We start from the raw sequence: 26,295 nt of genomic DNA, 5'->3' as shown, positions 1-26,295 counted from the left end.
CTTCATTTCTTTCCTGGCTATTTCCCATTCCAGATTCTGTTGCTTTCTTCTTCTCAGGGCTGACATCCAACTCTTCACACACCAAACACATGCATTTTTTTTCATTTTTTAAAAATCACTTCCTGTCGTTCCTGCAAGAGCAGTTTTCTCAGCCTAGAGAAGCCTCTTCCGCAGGGACCTTTCTCTTGGCATCCGCGTGGGTGTGGTCCGGGTGTGCATGCATGTGAACTGCAGCAAAGTTTCTCCTCAACTCAAGAGAAACTCAGGCACAAAGATAACAGGGATTTGCTAGAAGTTACTCCTCAGGCCAGAGAGCAACCCTTCCCTTCTCACCTCTTTTTACTCAGTTTTTCCTGCAGGCAGCTCCCTAAAGTCAACCTAATACTCTGTGAGTAGCAGACACTGAAAAAAGTGCCAGTGTGGGAGGTTTCCTCTACTTTTTTTGGTCATTCATTCAGATCGATGGTTCTTAAAATTTTTTTTTTTTAACAATTGTGGTAAGATATATATAACATAAAATTTGACCATTTTGAAGTATACAGTTTGGGACATTAAATACATTCACATTTTTTGTGAAACCATCACCGCCATCCATCTCCAGAACTCTTTCCTTTTTGGAAAACTAAAATTATAAACTCAATAAACCTAAGTTCAACCTCCTTCATCTCCCCGGTGTCTGGCAATCACCCTTGTAACTTCTGTATCTCTGAATTTGACAACTCTAAGTACCTCATATAAGTGGAATCATACAATATTTGTCTTTTTATGACTGGCCTCTCCTACTTTTGACATAATATACACACACACACACACACACACACACACACACATCCCAGATTAGCCTCACCAGTCACCAGCATGTGCTAGGCACTTGAGAGCTGAATGGGAAGGCCCTCTCTATCTGTATTCCTCCCACAGAACTGTACTCTCTGCCATTCTGGCTCACACCACGTCCACCTGTCAACAAGTTCAAATACTGATTCTTTTTGGCTTCCCAGGCTAAGAGTGATGAGATTAGACTGGAAAGAAGTAAGTGCTATCATCTGCGAGATAATGAGCAGTGATTCTAACCCTTTTTGAGTTTGGAGTTAGAACTTCTGAGGATCTGATGAAAGTTAAGTATCTTATCCCAGAAAAGTGCACGGGCAAGCAAACTTGCACCTAGTTTCACAGCTTTATAAAGCCTGATTTGAAGTGAGGAGTGGTGGCACACACCTGTAATCCCAGCACTTTGTGGGGCTGAAGAAGGAAGATCTTAAGTTTGAGGCCAATCTAGAGTATATAGCAGTTTGAGGCCAGCCTGGAACTTCTCTTACCAAAAAAGTCCTGATTTGATTTAGTTTTCCTTAAAAGCAGACCTTGAGGTAGGATTTGGGTTTTGGTATTAATTTAGAAGGTAACTCTAGGCAACATGATGAAGTAATACAGGAAAGGGAGTAGACCCAATAAAGGGTGCTTTCAGGGATATCACTGGACAATGGAGGCTCAGTGTCTGGAGGCCATATGAGAGAACATGCAGGACACACCTCAGAGTCATTCCACTGAGGTGTGAAAAAGCTGGGTATTTGCCTACCAGCTCTTGCCCTTTACTGGTTAAAGGTGGTGATGTTCCCTCTCTGGGTATCTTAGCCTGTTTTGCCATTGGGCAAGCATGGTGCTGCAGCGACAGAAAACCCTCTGGAAGAATAAATGGGTATTTGAGAAGAAAGCTTCCAGGTACACAAGAATTGCTCACCGAAGAAGACATAACCTCTTTACAGGTCAAGGGAATGTGGATGGGCATTAGCACCATTGGCTGCAGATCCCTGGAAACTCATTTATGTACCTGGGTTAAGCATCTTTAGAACATCCCTTCCTTCTCTTACACCCTATAATTCTGTTTAAGTGGTGGACAGCTTGCTTGTACTCTCAGGCCTAATTCTTTGAATAGATGTTTAAACAAACCCTCTCCGAGGTGGCCCACAGTAGACATACTTGCTGTTTGCATGAGCCTACACAGCTTAACACAGCCCCATCTCTGGGCATGATACTCTATCATTATTTACTCCAGACATTCATTTAGACAGCAGTGAGAGCAAGGTACAACCTACTGGGCTCATTTACTTGATTCCATGGTTCATGAGAGTGAAGAACAGAGTGGAAATCTACAAAAAGCTAAGTGGAAATGGACTCAGTGTTACTTCACACTGAATTCTGTTATTCATTCCTCTACTTTATAATTAATGGCTATAGAGAAGGCAGTCAATTTCATTAAGCAATAAGCAACAACATGGGAACCTAGGTGATGAGATGTCATTAAAAATATAAATCCCAAGCATGAACATCAGAACTTTGAGTGGTAGCTTTCCTAACTCACTTTAGGGGAGGTGAGAGCAGAGCAGGAACAATGAGACCGTAACCAGGATCTTGGATTCTATTGAGTGTTGAACTGTGTTCCCCAAAAAGATGTGGTCCATGAACATAAACTTATTTGGAAGTAGAGATTTTACTGGAGATCACATTAAGATGAAGTCATTAGGTTGGGTTTTGATCTAATATATCTGTGTCCTTATAAAAAGAGAGAGAGAGAGAGAGAGAGAGAGAGAGAGAGAGAGAGAGAGAGAGAGAGAGAAATGTGAAGACACAGGGAGAAGATGACTGTCAACTACAAACCAAGCAATACTTAAGAATATGCTGTCCCTCCCTGCTCTCAGAAGGAACAAACTCTGCTAAAACCTTGACCCTAGACTTCCAGCCTCCAGAGCTGAGACACTACATTTCTGTTGGTAAAACCACCTGATTTGTGGTACTTTGTTGTGGCAACCCTCAGAAACTAACATAGGGTCTAAACAGGGAAACAAACTGAATTCCAACCTTGGGAAGAGGGATAGGACAGTGGGAGAGGATAAAGAACATAAGAAGTTCACAGAAAGTGATGTTGGGAGTCTAGGTCATCACTGCATGTGCCTGGGACCACTCAAAAGAGTTAAGTTCAAGTGCAGGCAATTGGATAAGGACACACTCTGTGGTATGGGCCTAGTTCTCTTCTCTTGTCTTTTGGTGGAAATACTTCCTACCACTTTGAGGAGCTATCCCCTGAAAAATTCTATGTCCCTTTCCCCCCTTGACCAGACTGTGTTAAGAGGCCCCTTATGCACCTCCAATGCCTGGAATTCATTGTATCCCTTTGTAGTATGGTTTCCCCACTAAGCTGTGACTTCTTTGAACTCAAGAGCCAAGTCTTTTCCATTTTTGAATCTTCTGCTTAGCTATTGCTAATAAATATTTGTTGAAGAAAGAAAGAAATGGATGGATGGATGGATGGATGGATGGATGAAGGTGTAAAATATATGGCGTTGTTATGATAAAAATTAGCTTTCACCTTGGGGATATTTCTGTATTCCCTAGGCCTGAAGTGATGACTGGATGTGGTTTTTGAGGCAGGAACTGTTGCTCAGCAGGATTAGCAACTGAGAAGAACTTGCAGCTGGTTGAGCATGGCAGCAGTGTGATTAAAGCCATGCAGCCATTTATTTATTCATGCACAGGCATGGTTGGTGTGCTGTGGTGCTTCAGGCACTGAGCTAGGTGGGTGGGGAAACTGCAGTTCACTGAAGGCTTTACAGGCCGGTGGAGGGAACCACTTGTAAATAAAGAAGGGCAAAGGATACATTCTCAAAGATATTTGTGGCATCATTATTTTATAATAAAGTTAGATAAAAATCTCAATGGCTTTCTATAGAGACGTGGTTAAATATACTGTGAAGTAATCTTATGAAATACTATGCAAAAAAATTTAAAAACACTAAAAATAAAGATCTTAGGTACTATTTCAGTTAAGATCTGTTTAGGCTATGAATGACAGAAAATTTGAAACTAGAGTGGCTATGACTCATAGAAATCCTGAAACTAGAGTAGCCTAAAGAGAAATTTCCTTCCCTTCCCTTCCCTTCCCTTCCCTCCTCTTCTCTCTCTCTCTCTCTCTCTCTCTCTCTCTCTCTCTCTCTCTCTCTCATAAATAAAAGCAGTTTGATAGATGCCTCTGTAATCATCAAGTTAGGCTCCTTCTCTTACTAGTTCCTTGTGGTCCAAGGGCTGGTACTACAGCCCCAGCCATCATACCTGGATTCTAGGAAACAGGGAGAAGAAAAAGGCAGTCTGTTTTCTTTACAGGTACTTTTCAGAAGTCATATAAGACACGTTTCATTTCATCAATACTAGTCATTGTTGAGGTGAGTTCAGAGTCAGTCACTATGTGTTATGGAATAAAAGATTAGCTACGTAAAAACAGATTTTAGACTGTTTGGAAGGAGCTGGTGGGGGATGCTGTCAGAGAGGCATCACCAATTGGTCATTTTGCAAAGCCAAGCACAGCCAGCTGCAGAAATGAGGTGGTAAGGGGAACTGACAGAGAGGTCTACAGGGAAATAGCTGTCCCTTCTAGAGGTCCTCTCCAACAAATGGGGGTGGGTCAGTGGCTACTGGTGGTCAGCAGGGCTGGCAGGTGGGACAAAAAATTGGACAGGCAGTGGGGAATTCTAGCTAGAAAGTCCTATATATGTACACATGCATCTGTCACCATATTGGAGAGGAAAATAATCACTAAGGAATAGGGGTCACTAACTTTCCTCTGCCTTCTAAATTTCATAAACTTCCTTTTTTGGGCAACCATGACCTAGAACCATGAGTAAAATATAATTCTGAGAAATGTAACTCCTAGTTTAACAATCCACCATTTGTCATTCAGACACTCATACACACTTCTTTTTAAATCTATACTTAATTTTCAAATAATGATGCTTCCCTGTAACAGCTAACCCTCATACGATGGAAAAATCCAAACTCTCTCCCAGAAGAGGAAACACAAATGATAGTGTGTGACCTCTGTCCATCATTGGGTGATGTTCAACACTCTTCCAGCTGAATTACATTCCATTTGGTGGCTTATAACTTATACAGTGTGATCTAAGGTTAACCGCTATTAGGACCTCCTATTTTTATAGTAGGAGAATTGAAGATGGAGAAATAAAAATGTATTGGTTCATACTTAAAATGAGTTCTTTGGTCAGGGACAATATTGTATAGGGTACAGTGATAATGAATGAGGCATCCTAGTTTCACAGCAGTGATTTTGGCAGAAAAATTGTGGATAGGACAGGCAGATCTAGGCAGAATATAGTGCTGGTGTAATGTAATCAACCTGCCACTGTGTGAATTGATGGGCCTTCAGAGAATGGTGCCACATTAGGGCTCAGTGTTGTCTCCGTTGGTTGGGAGGTTTTATACTCAGTACTGACAGTACTGGCTTTGGTATAAGGCCATGCTTGTGAGCCCATGTATAACCTCTGTCCTTGCCACTTTGGCCACATTGTTGATACCCTTTGTGTTATTTGTAAATAGGTTAGAAGAGCAACCCCAAATAAGGTATATATGTAGTCTCCAGAATCCAAGAAGGCCACCAACCTTCCTGTTTCTTAGTGGTGAAGGGATCCAGATGCAACAACTTGTTTTTCATCTTAGAAAGAGAAGTTTGATTCATGGCCCAGACAACTAGACACCTGAGAATTCTGCTTAGGTGGTAGAATCTTGAATTTTTACCAAGTTTATTTCCCACCCTCTGGCACACACATTATTATTGGCCTCACACATCATTATTACTGAAAGTCCATTAGGGTTCACTCATTATTATATACCCTATGAGTTTGAAAATAATATATAACAATAGTTTCCACCAGTATTATTATAGAGTAATTTTTTTTTTGGCACCAGCAATTGAACTCAGGACCTTGCACTTGCGAGGCAGGTGCTAGAATCACTGAGCTAAATCCCTGGTCTCTATTATAATTTTATTGCCCTAAAATCCTCTGTACTCTGCCAATTCATACCTCCCTTCCTCAGACTACCATCAATCACTGATCTTTTAATGTTTCCATAGTTTTGCCTTTTGTAGAAAGTCATTTGGCTCTTCTTAGTAATATACATTTGGATTTCCTCTATATCTTTTTATGATTTGATGGCTCACTTCTTAGCACTAAATAACATTCTATTATCTGATTTTTTTTTTTTGGTACCGGGAACCACTCAGGATTTTCTGCTTGCAAGGCACGTGCGGTGCCACTGAGCTAAATCCCCAGCCCCTCAATTATCTGAATACATCAGAGTTTATTTATCCATTTACTTACTAAAGGATATGTTGTTTGGTTCCAAGTTTTGGCAGTTATGGATAAAATTGCTATAAACATACCTGTGCTGGTTATAGAAAACAGAGTAATAGACTTTGTGGAAATGGGAAGGGTATCTGTGACTGGGAAGAGATGGGATGGCAAGGAGAGGAGGGGGAAGTAAAACAGAGCAAGATGAGATTTGTATATGTACCAACACCCCATGATGGATATATTCATTATGTATTACAAATATATACTGATAAATTTTTTTAAAGTCTTCAACTTCTTTGAGTAAATACAAACGAGTGCAATTGCTAGATCAAATGTTTAGTTTTGCAAAAAACCAAAACACTGTATGCCAGTGTTGCTGCACCATTTTGCAGCTGGATCAGCAGTGAATGAGGAGAGGACCCAGTCCTCTGCAGCATTTAATGTAGTCAATGTCCTGGATTTTGGCCACTCTAGCAGGTATATAGTGTTTTCTAATAGACAATTATTGATTTTTATTGGTTGATTATCTCTGCTACATTTAACAGAAAGACTTATTTCTCTACTCCTATAGTTTTTTTTCAGGTATGCAATAAATATAAGTTTAATAGTATAGATCAACAGGGGAAAAGAATTAAGCAGCAGCCAATATTTGATTTTCATCCTTATCACTTTTTCTAGGGTCCCTCTAATTGGATGTAAACTTACAATTTCCAAAAAATTCCTATTCCACTCCCATTTTATCATAAATAAATTGAATAGTTTTTCTAATGTATGATAAAACAGGAAAGACTGTTACATTTGAATGGAAAAGGCACTCCATTTGGGATCAATGTCACACAAAATCACATTCCCATCAGAAAACATGAACATCAACATCACAAAACTAAAAATACACAGGAGATCAGTACCATTCAATAAATATGCAAGCTACTTCAGTCTCCCCCCAAAAGGACCAATACTTCAAAAAACCATAAAGAAAAGCCCTGTCCATTTCCAAGTAACCCAAGTAGAAGAGACAGCAAGATGCTACACGTGCTACTTTACCCCTCCCCTGGCCCTTCACTACTTAGAAAACTGCCTGCTCTCCACAGAGACTGAAAATGGGCCTCATTTCTTCTTGGGGGAGAACAAATTCACTGACACTTTTGGGCAATATCCCCCGTTTCTCAGGAACCCTGGCTCTGTACCTAGTTCTGCTTCCAAAGCCTCTTCATATAGTTCTGGGTAAGACTTGGGATCTGTGCCATTAAGATGGGCCATATGAACTAGGAGTTTCATCTTGCTGGTTTCAGCGTGGGCCCTTGGACCTCACAGGAACTCATAGCGAGCAGGATCACTGTTAGGAATCTGCCGGTATATCAGGTACTCTTCCTGTACTAAATCTTCTGGGATGAATTTCCAGACTTCCTCAAAATGCATATGCTCAGAGTGAGCTAACATATCCCATCTTTTCACTTTTTCAGTTAGGTCCTCCTCACTGATACGGTTGCCCTCTATGAAGATTAGAGACAGGATGAATATAATGATGTTGATTTTGAGAATGATTCTTTCATCATCACCATCTAGTATTCTACTGTATGTAAGTAAGACCCAAAATGGGGACTAGCTCATATGTATTGCCAGAGTAATTCACTTTCCTGATTTTAATGCCAAAGCCCAGATACATGGACTCACAGGGTTCCCAGAAGTTCAGAGGGAAGTTGTTATGGTAATCATCGGGCAGAACATGCAGCATTTCTTTCATGGTGACCTGCTCCTTCTTTTGATACTTGTGGAGCAGAAATGACACCAACTTAAATAACTTGGCATTTAGGAGCACATTCAGCAGGATGTGAGAGAAGTGTGCATCCTGTGAGGAGCTTGAACTCTCACAGGATTGAGTCCTTTGACTGGAAGCCATGAGGACAGCAAGAACTTGTTGAGGATCAGAAGCCTTCAAATCTCCAGTGCTGGAAAATAGAGTGCTGAGCAACAGCAATTCAGCTGCTCCAAGAATCCAAACCCAGATTTTGAAAAATCACAACTGAGAATTCTCCACTGCACAGTGCAGGGCTAGCAACAGAGGCAGGAATGGGTTATTTTCAGGGTCTCAACTTGGAATGTGGCCTTCTCTCTCACCCTCCTACTCCTATAGTTTATGCATGGACAGATCTCCCTAAGCAATTTTGACTCCTTTCCCCATTCCTTATTCTTCTGCATAGGATAAATGTGCCTATCTGTTTCTGGAAGACAGACATTGGTGCTTATTTTTGATTGAGTTGATATAAATCAACTTTCTTTTTAAAATTAATTTTATTGGTACATTTTAGGTATACAATACAATGACATTCATCATTGGAAATTTGCATCTTTACATAATCTCTCTTGGTTCTTTTTTCCCCCTTCCCTTGCCCTCCCATCAACCCCTCCATTCCTATTTACAAAGACTTTGTTTCCCTTTGTCCCTTTTCTTCCCATTTCACATTATCTATTGTACCTTTTAGTCCTTATTTACACTTTCAGTTTCTCAAACTAGAGAAATCATTCGGTATTTATTTACACATGTGTGTCCTATTTATTTCACTTGAGAGTATTGCCTCAATGTGCATCCACTTAGCTATAAATGTCTCTAATTTCTCATTTTTTATGGATGGGTAGCACTCCATTTTATTAAAAAAACCCCACATTTTCTTTATCCAGTCTCCAGTTGATGGGCATTTGGGAGGCTTCCAAGTTTTAGCTATTATAAATTGTGCTGCTATGAACATGGGTGCATATATATCACTGTGGTATGATTCTTTTAATTCTTTGGGGAAGATCCCCAGCAGTGGAATAGCGGGGTCAAATGGGACTTCCAGTCCTAGTTTTTTGAGGTATCTCCATACTGATTGCCACAGTGCTTGCACCAGTCTACACTCCCACCAGCAGTGGAGCAGGGTTCCTCTTTCCCCACAGTCCCGCCAGCATTTGTTATTGGTTGATTTCATGATAGCAGCCATTCTTTCTGGGGTGAGGTGGGATCTCAGTGTTGTTTTCATTTGCATCTCTCAAATGACCAGTGATGTTGAACATTTTTTCATATGTTTATTTACTACTTCTACTTCTTTGTCTGAGAAATGCCTGTTCATTTCAGATGCCCATTTTTGGATTGGGTCTTTAAATTTGGGAGGTCTGGTTTTTTTAAAAGTTCTTTATAGATTCTAGATAATAGACCTTTGTCTGAGGAAGAGCAGGTGAAGATTTTTCCCCACATTGTGGGTTGTCTCTTCACAGTGCCGGTGGTTTCTCTTGCTGTGCAGAAGGTTTTTAACAAGAAGAGATCCCACTTGTTGATTGTTTGTGCTAGTTCATGGGGAACAGAGGTTTTGTTTATAAAATCCTTTCCTACACCAGTGTCTTCAGTAGTTCTACCTAACAACTGTTCCAAGGAGTTCAGTATTTCTGTTTTAATATTTAAATCTTTAATCAATTTTGATTTTAGTTTAGTGCATGGTGAGAGATACAGGTGTAGCTTTAATCTTTGGCAAGTTGAAAGCCAGTTTTTCCAGCACCATTTATTAAAGAGGCTATCTTTCCTCCAGTGAGCGTGTTTGGCTCCTTTATCGAAGATGAGATGGCTGAGTGTGTCTGGTGTTGTTTTGGCATCTTCTAATCTGTTCCATTGGTCCTCAGGTCTGTTTCTTTGCCAGTACTATGCTATTTTTATCACAGTAGCTTTGTAGTATAGTTTCAAGTTGGGGGTTGTGATACCCCCTGCCATGTCCCTGTTGCCTAGAATTGCTTTTGATATTCCAGGTCTCTTCTTGTTTCAAATGAATTTTTGTATTATTTTCTCAAGGTCTGTGAAGTATGCTGCTGGGATTTCAATTGGAATTGCATTGACTCTATATAGGAGTTTTGGAAGTATGGCCATTTTCACTCTGTTGACTCTTCCTACCCAGGAGCAAAGGATGTCTTCCCATTTTCTGATATCGTCTTCAATCTCTCTTTTCAGAGTGCTATAGTTTTCAGAGAAGAGGTCTTTGATTTCTTTCATTAGGTTGATTCCTAGGTATTTCAGTTTCTTGGATGCTATCGTGAAAGGAATTATTTGCCCTATTTCTGTCTCAGTGAGTCTGTTGTTCATGTACAGGAAAGCTTTGATTTTTGTGTGTCGACCTTGTAACCAGCTACTTTACTGAATTTGGTTATTAAGTCTAGAAGACTTTTGGTGGAGTTCTTGGGTCTTCTATATAGAGTATCATGTCATCTGCAAATAATGACAATTTGACTTCATTTCCTATCTTTATTTCTTTTATTTCTTTCTCTTATGTAATTGCTGTGGCTAATGTTTCCAAAACTATATTGAACAAGAGTGGTGATAGTGGACATCCTTGTCTTGTTCCTGATTTTAGTGTGAAGGATTTCAGTTTTTGATCATTTAGTAAGATATTGGCTGTTGGGTTTTCATAGATGGATTTTATCAGATTGAGGTAGAGATGGTCTATTTCAATTTTTTGTAGGGTTTTTATCATAAATGCATGTTGGATTTTGTCAAATGCTTTTTCTGCATCTATTGAGAGGATCATATGGTTTTTGTCCTTGGCTCTATTGATATAGTGTATTACATTGATTGATTTGCATATGTTGAACCCCCCCTGCATCCCTGGGATGAATCCCCACTTGGTCAGGGTATATGATCTTGATTACCTTCTGCATTCTATTTGCCAGTATTTTTTAAAGGATTTTTGCATCTTTGTTCATTAGTGAGATTGGCCTATAGTTCTCTTTTTCAGTTGGGTCTTTCTCTGCTTTGGGGATCAAGGTGATGCTTGCTTCCAGGAATGAATTCAGGACTATTGCTTCTTTTTCAACATCATTGAAGAGTTTAAACAGTAGTGACAGTAGTTCCTCTTTAAATGTTTTGTAGAATTCAGCAGTGTAGCCATCAGGGCCTAGGCTTTTCTAAGTTGGGAAGTTTTTAATTACGTTTTCAATTTCTTTTTTTTCTTTTCTTTTTCTTTTCTTTTTTTTTTTTGGTACCAGGGATCAAACTTGGTCCTTGTGACTGGATAAATGTGGTTTTTTAATAAAATGGAGTACTACTCAGCCATAAAAAATGAGAAATTAGAGACATTTATAGCTAAGTGGATGCACATTGAGGTGATACTCTTAAGTGAAATAAATAGGACACACATGTGTAAATACTGAATAGTTTCTCTGGTGTGAGAAATTGAAGGTGTAAATAAGGACTAAGTGTATAATAGGTAATGTGAAATAGGAAGAAAAGGGGCAAAGGGGAAGGAAGTGGGAGGGCTAGGGGAAAGGATAGAAGGGAATGGGATTAATATGAGAAAATGGAAAAATAGGAACAAAATCTTTGTAAATAGGGAGGAATGGAGGGGTTGAAGGGAGGGCTGGGCAAGGGTGAAAAATAAGAACCAAGAGAGACTATGTAAAGGTGCAAATTTCCAATGATGAATGTCATTATATTGTATACCTAAAATGTACCAATGATTAGAATGAATAATTGATAATGTAAAATAGGAAGAAAAGGTCCAAAGGGGTAGGGGTAGTGGGAGGGGCAGGGGAAAGGAAAGAAGGGAAAGGAAAAAATGATGAGAAATGGAAAAAATGGAAATAAAGTCTTTGTAAATAGGGAAGGGTGGAGGGCGTGAAGGGAGGGCTAGGAATGGGGAAAAAATAGGAACCAAGATGCATTATATAAAGGTACAATTCTCAATGAGAAATGTAATTGTGTTGTATACCTACAATGTACCAATAAAAGAATTTAATACCAAAAAAACACAAAAAAACAAAAAAACTTGGTCCTTGCGTTTGCAAGGCAAGCGATGGAACCACTGAGCTAAATCCCCGGCCCACGTTTTCAATTTCATTGATTGATATTAGGTTATTTAGAATTTTTAGGTCATCTTTGTTCAACTTTGGTAATTCATATGCATCTAAGAATCTGTCCGTTTCTTCTGTGTTTTCCATCTTATGGGCGTATATGTTCTTGAAGTAGTTATTGATGATCCTCTGGATTTCTGCTGGGTCTGTTGTAATTTCATTCTTTTCATTCCTAATTGCATGGATTTGGGCCTTTTATTTCCTTTTTTTGATGAGGTTGGCTAAGGGTTTGTCAATTTTGTTTATTCTTTTGAAGAACCAACTCTTGGCTTCATTGATTTTTTGTTTCACTCTCTTAGTCTCCATTGCATTGACTTCTGCTATGATCTTTATAATTTCCTCCCTTGTATGAGCTTTGGGTTTGTCCTGCTCTTCTTTTTCTAGAAGCTTGAGGTTTAGCATCAGGTTGTTTAATTGAGCTCACTCTGTTTTCCTAATATGAGTATTCACTGCTATGAATTTCCCTCATAAGACTGCTTTCATTGTGTCGCATAGATTTTGATATGTTGTATTTTCATTGTCATTCATTTGTAGGCACTGTCTGATTTCTTCTTTAAATTCCTCTGTGAACCATTGGTTATTCAGAAGTGTGTTGTTCAATTTCCATGTGGTTATTAAATTCTTGCAGTTTCTTTTGCTATTGATGTCCAATTTCATCACACTATGATCTAATAATATACAGGGGATACCTTCTATTCCTTTGCACTTACTTAAACATGTTCTATGAGTGAGCGTGTGGTCTATTTTGGAGAATGACCCATGTGCAGCTGAATAGAATGTGTATTCTGATTTTGTGGGATGGAACACTCTGTAAACATCTGTTAAGTTCATTTGTTCAAGAGTTTGATTGAGTTCTAGTATTTCGTTGCTTATTTTTTGACTAGTTGATCTATCTATTTGCGACACTCTGGTATTGAGGTCCCCCACTCCTATTGTATTAGTGCTTCTTTGATTTTTCATGTCTGTTAGTATTTGTTTTATATAGTTGGGCACACTAGTGTTTGGTGCATATATGTTTATGATTCTTATATTCATATATGTTTATCATTACATGTTTATGATTCTTATATTCATATATGTTTATCATCTCCCCCTCTTGGATTGTTCCCTTTATAAGGATGTAGCATTCTTCTTTGTGTCTCTTAATTGGTGTTGGTTTGAAATCCACTTGATCTGCAAAGAGGATAGCTACTCCTGCTTTTTTTCGGGTTTCCATCGCATGGAGTATTTTTTTCCACCCTTTAACTTTCAGTCTATGAATTTCTTTTTGAATTAAATGTGTCTCTTGTATGCAGTATATTGTTGTGTCTTGCATCTTGATCCATTCTGCCCATCTCTTTTGATTGTTGAATTGAGATCATTAACATTGATGGTTATAACTGACTTGTACTGACTTATCATTGTCATGACTTTTCCTTTTTTTTGCATTCTCCCCCTTTCCTTTTAATTTCTTGTTGTGGCAGATGGATTCATCCTGCTGGGCTTCCTGGGGTTGTGATCCTCATTGTCTTTTCCTAGGATATTGTCTAAAATTTTTTGGAGTGCTGGTTTGGTATTCATGAAGTTTCTAAGGTGCTCTTTTTCATGAAAGTATCTTATTTCTCCATCAATTCTGAAAGATAGTTTTGCTGGGTACATCAGTCTAGGTTGAAGGCTGTTTTCCTTTAGGGCTTGGAATACATCACTCCAAGGTCTTCTTGCCTTGAGGGTTATTGTTGAGAAGTCTGGTGTGATTCTGATGGGCTTTTCTTTTATGTGATTTGTTTCTTTTCTCTAACTTCTTATGGAATTTTGTTCTTCTGTTGGGTTTCTGGAATCTTAACTATTATATGGCTATGTGTAGCTTTTTTGATCAAGGCTAGTTGGGGTCCTATATGCCTCACTTATCTGTATGTCAAGTTCTTTTCCCCTGCTTGGGAAGTTTTCTGACATCACTTCTGTGAACAGCTTTTTTTAATGTCATCTGCACTCTTCTGTTTCATTGGCTCTGATCAGTCTTATGTTATTCTTCTTTGCATCATCTAGCAGCTGCTGGATTGATTTCTTGTGGTCCCTTACTATTTTAAAGAAATTTTTCTTTTCCCGGTCACTAATTGCAATCTTATTTTCTATATCTGAAATTCTGTCCTCACATTGGCTCATTCTGCTGTGTAAACTTTCAATGGAGTTTTTAATCTCCTGGAAATGTGTTTGCATCTGTTTTATGGATTCCATTTTTTCCCTATGTTGGGATTCCATCATTTTCCTCAGCTTCTCTATTGTTTTTTTTATCTGTGTCCTCTCTAGATTTACTAATCATGTTTTACACTATGGGCCCAATCTCTGCTGTTATCTTAGAAATTATTTCTGATTTCATTTTTTCCAGATCCTCTTTTGTTGCGAGTTTAGGGAGTCTAGGTGGTTGAGTATGAGATTGTTCCATCTTGTTTCCCTTTGGGGTTCATCTAGAAGTCTGTTTTTGAGACTTGTTTTCATGTTTTCTCATTTCAACAGGGGGTGGGGGGTGGTGTGTGCTGCTGGCATCTATGCAGCTCACCTCCTCAGCGCTGGGGGTGGCTTTGCTCCTTGGCACTAGGGGTGGTGGTACTTTGGCCCAGAAGGCTCCTCCTGGGTGCTGGGGGTGGCTCTGCTCCTCAGTGTTGGAGGCGGTGGTACAGCAGTCTGGAAGAGTCCTCCTTGGTGCTGGGGGTGGCTCCGTAAATCAACTTTCTAAGCACAGGGAACTGCATCTCTCTCTCTCTCTCTCTCTCTCTCTCTCTCTCTCTCATATACTTCTCTCTGCTGTGCAGTTCTAAGTTCCAAAAGTGGAGGTAGGCAGTGAGCATTAGTACACCTGTCTGGCACTTGCTTTTAATACATCCTCTGAAATAATTTTTCATTAGTAACGGTGATAACTTGATCTTCATAACATGGACTCTGTTGATTTCTCAAGAAGTTTGAATTTGAGGGAAAACAGGGAAGTGATGTATTTGGCTCTGTCACACCCCAACATTTCTATTTTTAATTCATTAATTTGTGCTCTCTTTGCTATGTGGCTCCTTGTTTTTTCTTCAGATGACTTCACGTTTCTTTCAGTGCCATTTATTTGGATTACTGTCTGTTTGAGTTTTTTATTTTATCGATAATTTAATTTGAACTAATTTTAGTTTCCCACTATAATATCTTCTTTGATCCATGAATTAATTACCAATCTGTTTTAACAGGATTTAAAAATTTTATTTCTTTTTTCTTAGGTGAATATATGCAATACAGTGATGATAGCAAATTAATTTATTTAGTATTTTTTCCATTCCATATCATCAGGAGGATTGATTTCAACTTTCCTTTTACCTACATCAGACCAGTTGGTATTCAAAACTGTATCATCAGACTCTATAAATAATTTGTTCATGGCACGTTTGACTTCACCAGAGCTATCTGAATAGATCTGCTGAAATAACTTGTTTAAAGCTGCATCTCCTTCCAACTTCTCATTCTTTTCTTCTTTGATCTCACCAACCAATTTATCCCAATTTCTCGTATATTGAGATGATGATGGATATAGGTTCTTTACATCTGCTATGAACTGTTTTGATGTAGGCACATCTCCTTGTCCCTCTAGCTTTTCCCATCTCTCAGCCTCTGGGTTTTTCAATTTCAATCTTTGTTGAAAGTACTTTAAATGTGCTCTGTTCTGGTATTATAGGATGAAGGATGCAGTTTCAAATTGTAATCCTCTCCAAAAGGAAATTTCACCAAAGCAGACAACTCTTTTTCTGAAAATTCCACATTTACATCATTCTTCTGAACATTCTTAATCATAAGTTCTGTTTGATACCAGTCATACTTGATTTTTGATTGAGTCCTTACCTCAGATTCTGATCCATTCTATGCTTCTTGGCATCTTTTAATCCAGACAATAAAATTAGCATGGGCACTATCTAATTTCTGTCCTATAAAAATTTCTAGAGCAGCAGCATAGTTTTTTTCATTATATTCACATATCCCTTTTCTCAGCATGGCAGTGAAATTATTGGGGTTGAGTTTGAGAGAACTTTTTGCATCAGCAACACCATCACAGTAATTCCCAAGGAGCATGTGACAGTAAGCTCTTTGACAATAATACTGCGCATCATCTGGTTTCTGTTCCAAAGCCTTAGTCAGCTCCTGTAATGCTGCCTGGGGGTCCTTGTTGATCAGAGTATCTGAGAAGCTCTGGAAAAATCGCTGGGCTGTTGCAGGTCCTGTTGTAGCCACTGCCATCCCTAAGTTACTGTTGCAGCTGCCTGAGACACTGCAAGAGGGGTTACCAGCTCCGCTGCCGCCCAAGGGGGAAACTTCTGGAGAAACACCAACCGAGCTTCCCCCCAAAATTTTATTTCTGAGAAATAGCATATCATGAAGATATTTTCTGATGACTATTAAAAAAACCCTTCAATTCCAAAAAGAAAAAGCACTTTATAAGAGATGAGCATTTAAGAAAAGATCAAGAAGACAACTTTAACATCTGTTAACCTATCAACCCAAAATGTCTTTCTAACTCTGAATTCCCCGTTTTACAAGTCACAATTTCTGCAATTTGTGTGTGCTTATTTGAATACTTTTTAAGAGGTATTTTTGCATCATGATCTAATATAATAATTTTACATTATGCTTATTCATCTTACTTTTTTGAAGTTAGCATTTTATAGAATATTGGAAATAAAACGGACCTGACGTGAATACTTCATCTAGTACCCAAAAACACAATTTGCATTTCTCTTTTCCCAGACAATGATTCATTTCACTTTAGATGTTTATCATCATGACATTGTAGCTTTACGTATCATGATTTGAAAGGGTATCAAGTTGAATGCCAAGTGGTGCACATATTTACTGTGTACTACTATGTTTAAAAACCACATTTTTTGAAGCCCACCTAAAATACATTTTAATGAGTTTAAGATATTTGCCTTAAATAGAGTGTTTTTAACCAATAATAGTATTTCTGATAGCATACAGACAGCTCTTCAATGTTGGTTTCTGAACATAAACTGTAACAACTTCCACTGGTCATCAAACTTTGCTCTAATTATACACATCAATTCTTACTCCCCTGTCCTAGCTTTGAAACCTTTGATTTCTTAATCAATAATTCAACAAATTATGCTCAGCCAGGCTATTTATTTCAAAGATTCCTTGTACTTGTGTGTACACATACATTTAACATTAGGTCCATGAATACACCTAATGTGAAACTTTCATATCATTAAATATCCTGTATGTGTTTATAATTTCCTTATTAAAATATATATGCGTTCAATTTTTTGGTAATGTTGGAGATCAAACCTTGCACACACTAGGCATGTACTCTACCACTGAGCTACAGCCTCGGCCCTGCTTTTAACATTTAAAATCAAAGAACAAATATGATCTATTCCTTGTAATTGGGCCATAGATTTCTAAAAGTTCTTTTATTTTTTATTTTTGGTACCAGGGATCGAACTCAGGACTTTGTGCTTGTGAGGGAGGCAGTGGAACCACAGAGCTAAATCCCTGGCCCTGAAAGTTCTTTTAATATGGATTCTTCTTCTATTGTTTTTCTTGAAATCTTTTGTTGAAGAATTTAGTTTGTTCTGTAGAATTTCCTACAATCTATATTTTGCTGGTTGTGTCTCTATGATATTAACACCTTCCCTTCTCCCTTGTATTTCCTATAACTTAGCAGTTAAGTGAGTTTCAGCTTATGGTTCCTTTTGTTTCATAACCTGCAAGATTCCTCCATGGTTGTTGTTGTTGTGTATTTATATGAAGAAGTATATATAATACCTGATTGTCACCCTTTTTGTGGTACCACTAGACACTGATGGTCATTGTCTAGATCCATTATTTCCTTAAGTTGTATACAATGATGATATTCTATTACTCTTTTTTAGTTATTAGCTAAACATTTTCCTTTTTAAATGTTTTTGGTTACTTTGGGTTAAAGTTTCCACAGGACTTTTAGAAAAATTATGGCTGCTTTTTGTTTAAGCTTAAAAGTAATATAGTTGGTATGTGTCTCTATCATCATACCTTAGCATCTTCCAAGAGATGACTGAGATTTTTTGGAATATCAATATGAAGTAATGGATTTCATTTATTTTAACCCATTTCAGTTATTATTCTTATATAATAATTCACACAATAATTGTCCCATTCTTGGCCAATGGAAGCTTATTCTCATTTTCTTCCAACTTTTTGCTATGAACTTCATAGCCATTAATAGCTCCTTGCTGTCCATATGATAAGATATTCTAGGTTCATTTTGGATATTTCCTGGACAGATCTGAAAATAGTCAAGTCTCCAAGGAAACTTAGTTTATTTTAGTGCAAACTGATAGTTAACATTAAAAGAAGTAAGTAGTACTTTGGGAGTTGGAATTTGGCGATTATTTCTTGGTAATTTTTAGTGACAGAGTTACTTTTGTTTTCTTGTCTTTGCTTTTGGTATTGTACACTTATGCTGTGATGTGTCCAGGTGTTCTGCTTTGAACATTGCTTCTCCTTTCTCTCTATTCTGACCTTTTGAAACTTCTATTAGAGTTATGTTAGACCTTATCCTATAAATAACTGTTTATTCTCATTTTAATATTTTCAGTCTCTATTTCTCTGTAACACATTCTAAGTCATTCTCTCCTGTTTGTATTCCCATTTGTTCCTTGTCTTTCAGTTGCATTTTACTGATCTTACTGTACCCTTGAATTTTTAATTTCATGACTATCTTTAAGTTCTTAGAAGTTTTTGGTTAATTTTCTATTCAACATGTTAAGATTCCTGTCTATCTCATTATGAAAAATTCACTTAGTCTTTCTCTAAGAGTTGCCAAATTCTTAATAGTTTCAGCATTGCTGAAAAGCCCAAAGTCTCCTTTGAGACTGAAGGCAAACTCTTAGTTGTAAGGCCCTATGAAAACCAGATAGAAAGTTAAATATTTCTAATACATTGTCACAGAGTAAACATTCCCATTCCAAAAGGGAGGAATGAGAATAGAAAGGAATTTTACCAAAGAAAGACTGAAAACCAGCAGGGCAAATATTAAACCCCGCAGTTCCATGTCTAGCACTTGGGGCAAGTTGTGGTGAGATATGAGCTCCAAAGGGCTTGCATAGTCCTGCTTCTATGGCCTGTGGCTCCACTTATAATATGTGATTTTGCTCAGTAGATTTTCAACATTTCAGGCATCCCAGATTTCTTGGGATCTCCATTGAACCTTTGACTTCACTCACAGTGTCACACAGTGCCCTCTCAGGGGCACCCTGACTGGTCCTCCAGGCCTTCATCTGAAATATGAGTGGAAGTTTCCATGACCCCATGTCTCTTGAATTCTTCAAGCCTGAAAAACCATTGCTATATGGATAAAAGCAGTCTACTGCTGGCTTGAGCAGTAGGCTAGCCCCCTTGGATCATGGCTGCAGAGGCCTCTGAGTGCCTGGATAGCAGAACTCAGGTAAATAGATCTGTAGGTATCCCTGAAAGAGCAGGGCACCCAAAGGATCTCTTCTCAAAACAGCCTTTTAAAGGAATTTATCCTTTTATACCCTTAAGTCTGCAAAGGGTGAGGTCTGGCCAATTTTTGAGATGCCATCAAGCCATCTTTTCTAATGTCCACATACAAAGCACCCAGCTTCTTTTTAATGCTCATCTTTTCACAAACCAAGCTCTTCTTGCCCTCAACTTTTCAGGGACTATTGTTTCTGATCACAAGCAAGTGTTCCCACACCATTCAGGTTTGCTTTTTGCTCTTGATTCTCACTATAAATCTGGCTATATGCACTCACCAGTACTCATGTCACAGCTTGAACATTGGGCTGTTTTGAAATCCCCCCATCAGGCTAATTAGGCTGCCACCTTTAAATTTAGACTCACACAAAATCTTAGGACATAGATAAAATGTAGACAAATTATTTGCCAGAAATGAAACATGCATGGCCCCTAGTCCAGTTTCCAATGGAGTCCTTGTTCCCAAAGGAAACTTCTTGGGTCTGGCCTTTGCAGCTGATGTTTCCATCAGCATTTTTGATCTTCTAACCAAAATCACTCATCAAGCTCAGTTTTCAGTTTTCTAAGGCTTCTCTACCCCACTTCTCCAAACTTTTCCAAACTCCTCCCCCAAGGAAGTTCCAAAGGATTCTAGACCACACAATTGGTTATAGTCACAGTAATGACTGTAGTCTTGGTACCAATTTTCTGTATTAGTCAGCTTTCCTATTTCTGGGACAAAATATCTAACATCTGTAAATTGAAGTTGGAGAGGTTTATATTGGTTAATAGTTTTTAATGGTTCACTCCTTGGTCAGCTGGCTCCAAGGCAGAAACAGCATGGCAGAACAGCACAATGGAGGAAAGCTGCTCATACCTTGGTAAGAAAGAGGAGGAGCCAGACACAAGAATATACCCAATCAGGTCACACTCCTAGTGACACACCTCTTCTGAACAGGCTCCAATTCTGAACACATGACACTTCGGGGAAGGGCATTTTTGATCCAAACCCATAACAGTTTTATAGAAGTTGAGAGTAGAATGGTGCTTACCAGAGGGCATAGAATGTAGGTGAGTGGGTGAAGAAAGATTGGTTAGTAGGTACTAAGTTATAATTAGATAGGAAAAATAATTTTTGCTGTTTTATTGCACTACAGGGTGACTAAATATAAGAACATAGTACACTATATTTCAGAAAAGGTAGAGGAAAGGATTTTTAATATTTCCACCACAAAGAAATGATAAATGTTTAAGAAGATAGATATGATGCTGGGAATGTAGCTCAGTGGCACTGTGCCTGCCTGGCAAGCACAAGGTCCTGAGTTCGATTCCCCATACTGAAAAAAAGATAAATATGCTTACCCTGATTTAAATATAATATGATTTAAATATAATACGTTATATACATGTATTAAAACATTACATGGTGCCTCATAAATAGGTACAATTTTTAGGTGTCAATTTAAAAATGTATAAAAGTTGAGATCATACTTGTAAAGCATTTGGAAATAGCACCAGTATACATAAAGGTTGGGGAAGCATTAGTAACTATTACCACTTCATAGTACTAGTCAATGTACATGTGTTCATAGCAATGGTTTACAGGCAATAGGCAATCCTGGATGATAAAATAAGCAAATATTAGGATAGTAATGTTAGCAGTGGAAGACAAAATGAAATTTTACACTTTCCTCTCTCTAAGGATTTCTTCACTTAAACTCTAATACAATTATACTTTTTTGCCTATCAGTTGAAGAACTGGTATGATCATCTTTTCCCCAATTTACTAATAGGGAACTTGTACTGAGAATTTGCAATGTACTGGAAACTGTTAAAAAATTCATCTGTAGTAACTTATTAACTACAACAACTATGAGAGAGATTACTATTATTGCCTTTATTTTCCAGGTGAGGAAGTGGAGGCTTCAGAAAGTTTCCTTAAGAACAATGAGGATGTTTTCCTCCTCTATGAGTCAACTTTGTCTATCCTGGTGCCTCACACAGTCTGGAACTTAAAGGAGATGTGTTGAATGGATGAAAATAATAAGTAAACCTTACTTGTCCTTATTTAGTTCCTGGACCATACATCTAAAATAAGTTTTTAAATCAATTATGAAAATGGACACAATCACACTTGAGTAACAAACTATTTTCCCGAGCCATTTCAGGGGGAGAATGAAAGAAGGGGTGAGACAACACCAGAATCCTGACGCCCAGATAGTCAGGCTCCCATGGAACACATGAGGGTGAATATCCAGGGTCAGAGAGGAGATCAGTCCACTTGCTTGAGCCATCAGTGGGCTAAAGGAACCAGAGATGTCATCCTGCTTTCTTTGTGCTACCTGTGTTTTGGGGATTGCTACTTGTTGGCCTGGATCATTTGAGCTGCTGAGCTGTAGGCACACACAGCCTCAACTGCCATTGCCCAAAATTCTTCAGGAGGACAGAATCAGAGGTCAGGACCAGCCACATGGCAACCTTAGGATTGTTCATGAGGCCAGATGACTGCTATCCCTCATGTAATCACTTAATGGTTCTCAGCATAGCCACAACTCTTGGTAAGCTGGAATACAAGTTCATGTGTGCTGAGGACAGCTACTAAAAATGCAGACCAGCACATTTTCTGCTACTGCATTTTAAAGGAACAAATCCTCTTTTTATGAGGATTCACTAATACAATAGTTTTCAGAATGTGCTTGAGCCAGCAGTAGGATATCACCCACAATCTTGTTAGAAATGAAATCCTCACCAGACCTCCACTAAACCTCCCTAACCAGACTGCAGACTTTAATAAGCCTTCCCAGTGATTCTAATCCTGCTCAAAGAGTCACTTTGGAAAGAGGTTAAGCTCAGAAGAACTGAACTGGATGTGGAAAGCAATATTTGGAAGGGAAGGCAATAGCAATGTTAAGGGTCTCCTCCCTAACTGCTCTTGTTATGGATGGCCACAGCTCCACTAGATAATTCTCGAAAATACAATTTATGATTGAGGCTTGGGATTTAAATGAAAGGGAATGAGTCACAAACTCTTGTGATCCATTTAAATAGGGACTGATTTTATGTTGAAAATCTTGCCTGGAAAAGATCTGTCACTATTTACATATCTTATAGAGCTGTTGTAAAGATTAAGAATGAGAAAATTTTTATGAGGGTGTTTAGAAACCATAAAACTCTATGCAAAATGTTAGTGCAAGGTTATTGAGGGTTATGGGGTGTATAATGATACAGATTATGAAAAAACCAGATGTCTTCATTCATTCAACTATTATTTTTAGGCACAGAATATTTACCAAGTATCAAGTACTGAGAATAAAATGTTGAACAAAACAAGACATAGCTCTTACTTTCATGAAGTTTAAATTTAACAGGAGAAAGATTTATCAAATAATTTTATAAATGAGTGCCTAATTAATAACCTTATGAAAAGCATTCTGAAGCAAAGAATACAGTTCCATGGCAGCACATAACAGAGGAACCTATCCTAGGTTGGTGAAGAGAGAGACTCACAGGGGAAAAAGAGAGGTTCAAGCCAGCCCCAACACCCAAGCTCTGCTCCAGTTGAGATCTGAAGGATGACTAAAGGGAAAGATCATGATGGAGGATGAGGGACTGGAGAGGAAAATCCCACAGCCAAAGCAGAGAGCATACAGAAGCCCTGTGGAGGGAGGCAGCATGCTGCATTTGAACAACCGAAAAGAAGCCATCGTGGTTGTACTGGTGAACATATGGGTGAGAATGGGCTAAGAAGCAGCTCATAGTGTAGAACAGAGAGTGGACTGTGCAGACCTAACATGTTTCACATCTGTCAGAAACAGAGCTCATCTCCTAACACCTAAACTCCAACCGTTGTGTGTTCAAACACGTTAGGAGTTTGGTCTCTCACACAGAAGTCCAGATGTGGAAATTCAAGGCTTGTACAGTGGTTCCACTCAGCCACTAACCCAGTCCTCTGTCCTTCTTCGGCTTTACCAGCTCTGTCTGGTCTTAGCCTTCATCCTCAGTCACAAAATGAAGGCTTGAATTTTTTCTTCAATCACAACCATATTCTAGGCACAAAGCACAAAAAGGGCAAAGATAAAAGGACTAACCTTATTATTCCACTTAACAACTTCTCTTTATACCTCATAGGTTATTCCTTTTTGTGGAAATGGGTGTGTGTGTGTGTATGTCTAAGATACACATCCATCACAATAATTAAGATTTTTTTGTGAGGAAAATGGATATTATGGAAAGGCAATCTTTGCCACATCATTTAAAGGATTTGTATTTTTTTTCCCCTGTGGTCCAATAGAAATCACTGGCAAGTTTTAAGGAAGGACACCACATGATTGGCTGCAATATACAGGAAAGAATGGAGTTGAGAAAGGAGAGTTAAAACAGAAGAAGCTGAGGAGAAACCGGCAGTATAGATTAAGGTGATGACTACGGAAATATGGGATCCAAGATGGTTTTCAGAGACCTTTAGGAAGGAAAAGTTATAGGCCGTGGTGATGAATTAGGTATGGTGAGTGACCGAGAAGGCATCACGAATGATCCATGCTGGATGAATAATGGTGTCATTCACTGAAGTAGGGAACAAAGAAAGAGTAGCAGGTTTTCTGGAGAAGATCATGAATTTGGTCTTGGACAAGTTGAAGAAGAATGTCTTCCAAATGGATATTGAGCAAATAAGTAGTTGAGCATCTGAATCTTCAATACATAAGAGCAACCTGTGCTGGAGATGTAAGTTCTTATCACATAACTGATATCATTATTGTCTAGAGAACATGCAAAGAGTAAGTAGAGGGCTTACGACTGAAAGTTGAAGAACTTAATGAAAAGAGGAGAGGTTAGAGCCAGAAATAGAGACAAAAAAAGATCAGCCAGAGAAGCGGAAGGAAAATTAAAATGCCACATCCCAGAGACAAGAAGACCCAGCGAAAAGAGACCATGTGCAATGTCAGTGTGAGGAGTAAATGAGATGGAGACTAAAAGAGTCTTTTGGATTTAAAAACATAGAGACCATTAAGGATCTTACTGAGTGATTTTTGGTGGAATGTTGAGCAAGAAGCCAAATTGGTCTAAGGAGTGAGTCAGGTATAAAAAATTGACAGCCAGGAATATATAATTTGTTAAATGATTGGCTCTGAAGAAATGAAAAAGAAGAGGTGGTTACAAGAGGGGAAATATGGCTCAGGGTTGTTTTTGTTTTTTTTTTAATATGAGAGGGCCTAGAATAGATTTAAATGCTGATGGGAAGGACCTCACTAAGAGCAGAGAAGGCTTAATTAATACATGTAAGGTTTGTGTGAAGGTGAAAGACTACAGGATCCAAAGTATAGGTAACGGGGTGACCCTACTAAGGGTCAGGGTAAGAAGGTATAGTCAAAGTTGGAGGATAGATAGGAATTTGGGGCCAGAAAATAGGATATTGCAGTTCAAGATGACAACATGTTGAATTTCTCCTTGTCAAAGTGATCATTGGGGGGAAGCTGAAGACACACAGGCATCATAATCTTTAGAAAGTGCACAGATTACAGTAAGGTTGTCATAAAATGTTGAACACTTTTATATCATCTCTCTCAGGCATCTAGTCCAATGAGATCTTGAGAAAATACAATAGTGGAGTTAGAATTTACTGAACCTTCATTTAATTATGTGATCCTTATAACATCCCTGTGAATGCTGGTATAGGCTGAACTCTAGAAATGAGGAAACTGAGGTTAGAAGGGGTTAAATAACTTGCCTCGTGTCTTTCACTATTCCAAGGTAAGGACAGGATTTAAAGTTTTATCTGAGGAACAAGTTTTGGTGATCCACTGAACAGCCTGGCAATTTCACAAATAACAATGCACTGCATATTTCCAAATGGGTAAGTGTATTTTAAATGATCTTGCCACAAAGAAATTATAAGTGTGTGAGAGGAGGGGTATAGTAATAAGCCTGATTATCTGCCTACTGCAGCAAGTTTCTTCACTGCCATTCAGGGCCACACAGCTCATCAGAAAAGGTGCTGATAGACAAATCAATTCAGACATAACCAGTCTCAGAAGGGAGGCAGGTGTTCTCCCAGGTAAGATTAAAATCTGTGCTTGTGGCTTGGAAGTTACAGTATCATCCCCTACCTAAAGGTTTTCCCTTCATGAAATGTCACAGAGGAAATGGAAATAATTATGACATAGAGAAGAAAATCAAGAAAAATGAAATAAATACCACTCAAACAGGAAACAAGATTAAGGTTAATGTTGACAAACAGCACACAGGTGTCTGTGTGACCTTAAAAGGCTCAGGCACATAATGTACCAGGTGAAATTTCCAAGTTGCTGCTCTGGGATTTCCAACCATTTTTGTGTGCTTGAGGACAAATCTCTTATGGGGCAGAAAGGTAATGTCTGTTTTAACTTTACATTTTCTTTTTTCCCATGATCTTTTCAGAGTTCCATTTATTTAAAAAAAAAATGTTATACATAACCAAGTGATACCAGAATCACTTTTCCTTGGGTTTGGCAGCTTCAGGGAGAAAAAATGGCTGCCTAGTGGCAGAGTCTTGGGTCCATTTCAATGGACCTTAGTGAACATTGATCAGTGGGTAGAGGTTCCTAGGATGTGTGTGTGAGTGAGTTCCACCAACCAAGTGGAGCATGGTGTATGGCAGGATCTCCCAGGGACTCCCTGGAGTGTTCTTTTCCAGGGAGAAGCCAAACCTCTAGGTTGGGGATTTTCCATCACCGCTGCTGGAAACCTAAGAAATATTTTTCATCCCCTCTTCTTTCTTTCCACTCCATCCAAAAAGAAAAGCTTCCCCTGAGTCTACAAACTCTGAAACTATTTAAAG

The 26,295-nt window shown here is 38.6% G+C and overlaps 1 pseudogene across 1 annotated transcript in view; it reads right to left on the bottom strand.

The window, feature by feature from the left end:
• LOC101725336 (protein SGT1 homolog pseudogene) overlaps positions 1-26,295 on the bottom strand; it is a 103,337-nt pseudogene continuing 77,042 nt past the window's right edge. The window contains exon 4 of the transcript XR_015439928.1: positions 1-23,527. The product of XR_015439928.1 is annotated as a protein SGT1 homolog pseudogene (transcript). The remainder of the gene's footprint in view (positions 23,528-26,295) is intronic.

The sequence above is a fragment of the Heterocephalus glaber genome, unplaced genomic scaffold, assembly GCF_053883595.1.
Source record: "Heterocephalus glaber isolate CG9 unplaced genomic scaffold, H.glaber_assembly_v1.0 deba00001481, whole genome shotgun sequence".
In the NCBI taxonomy this organism is placed as follows: Eukaryota; Metazoa; Chordata; class Mammalia; order Rodentia; family Bathyergidae; genus Heterocephalus; species Heterocephalus glaber.
Note: the sequence above shows the minus strand (reverse complement) of the source record. Positions and strands in the feature narration are given on the sequence as shown.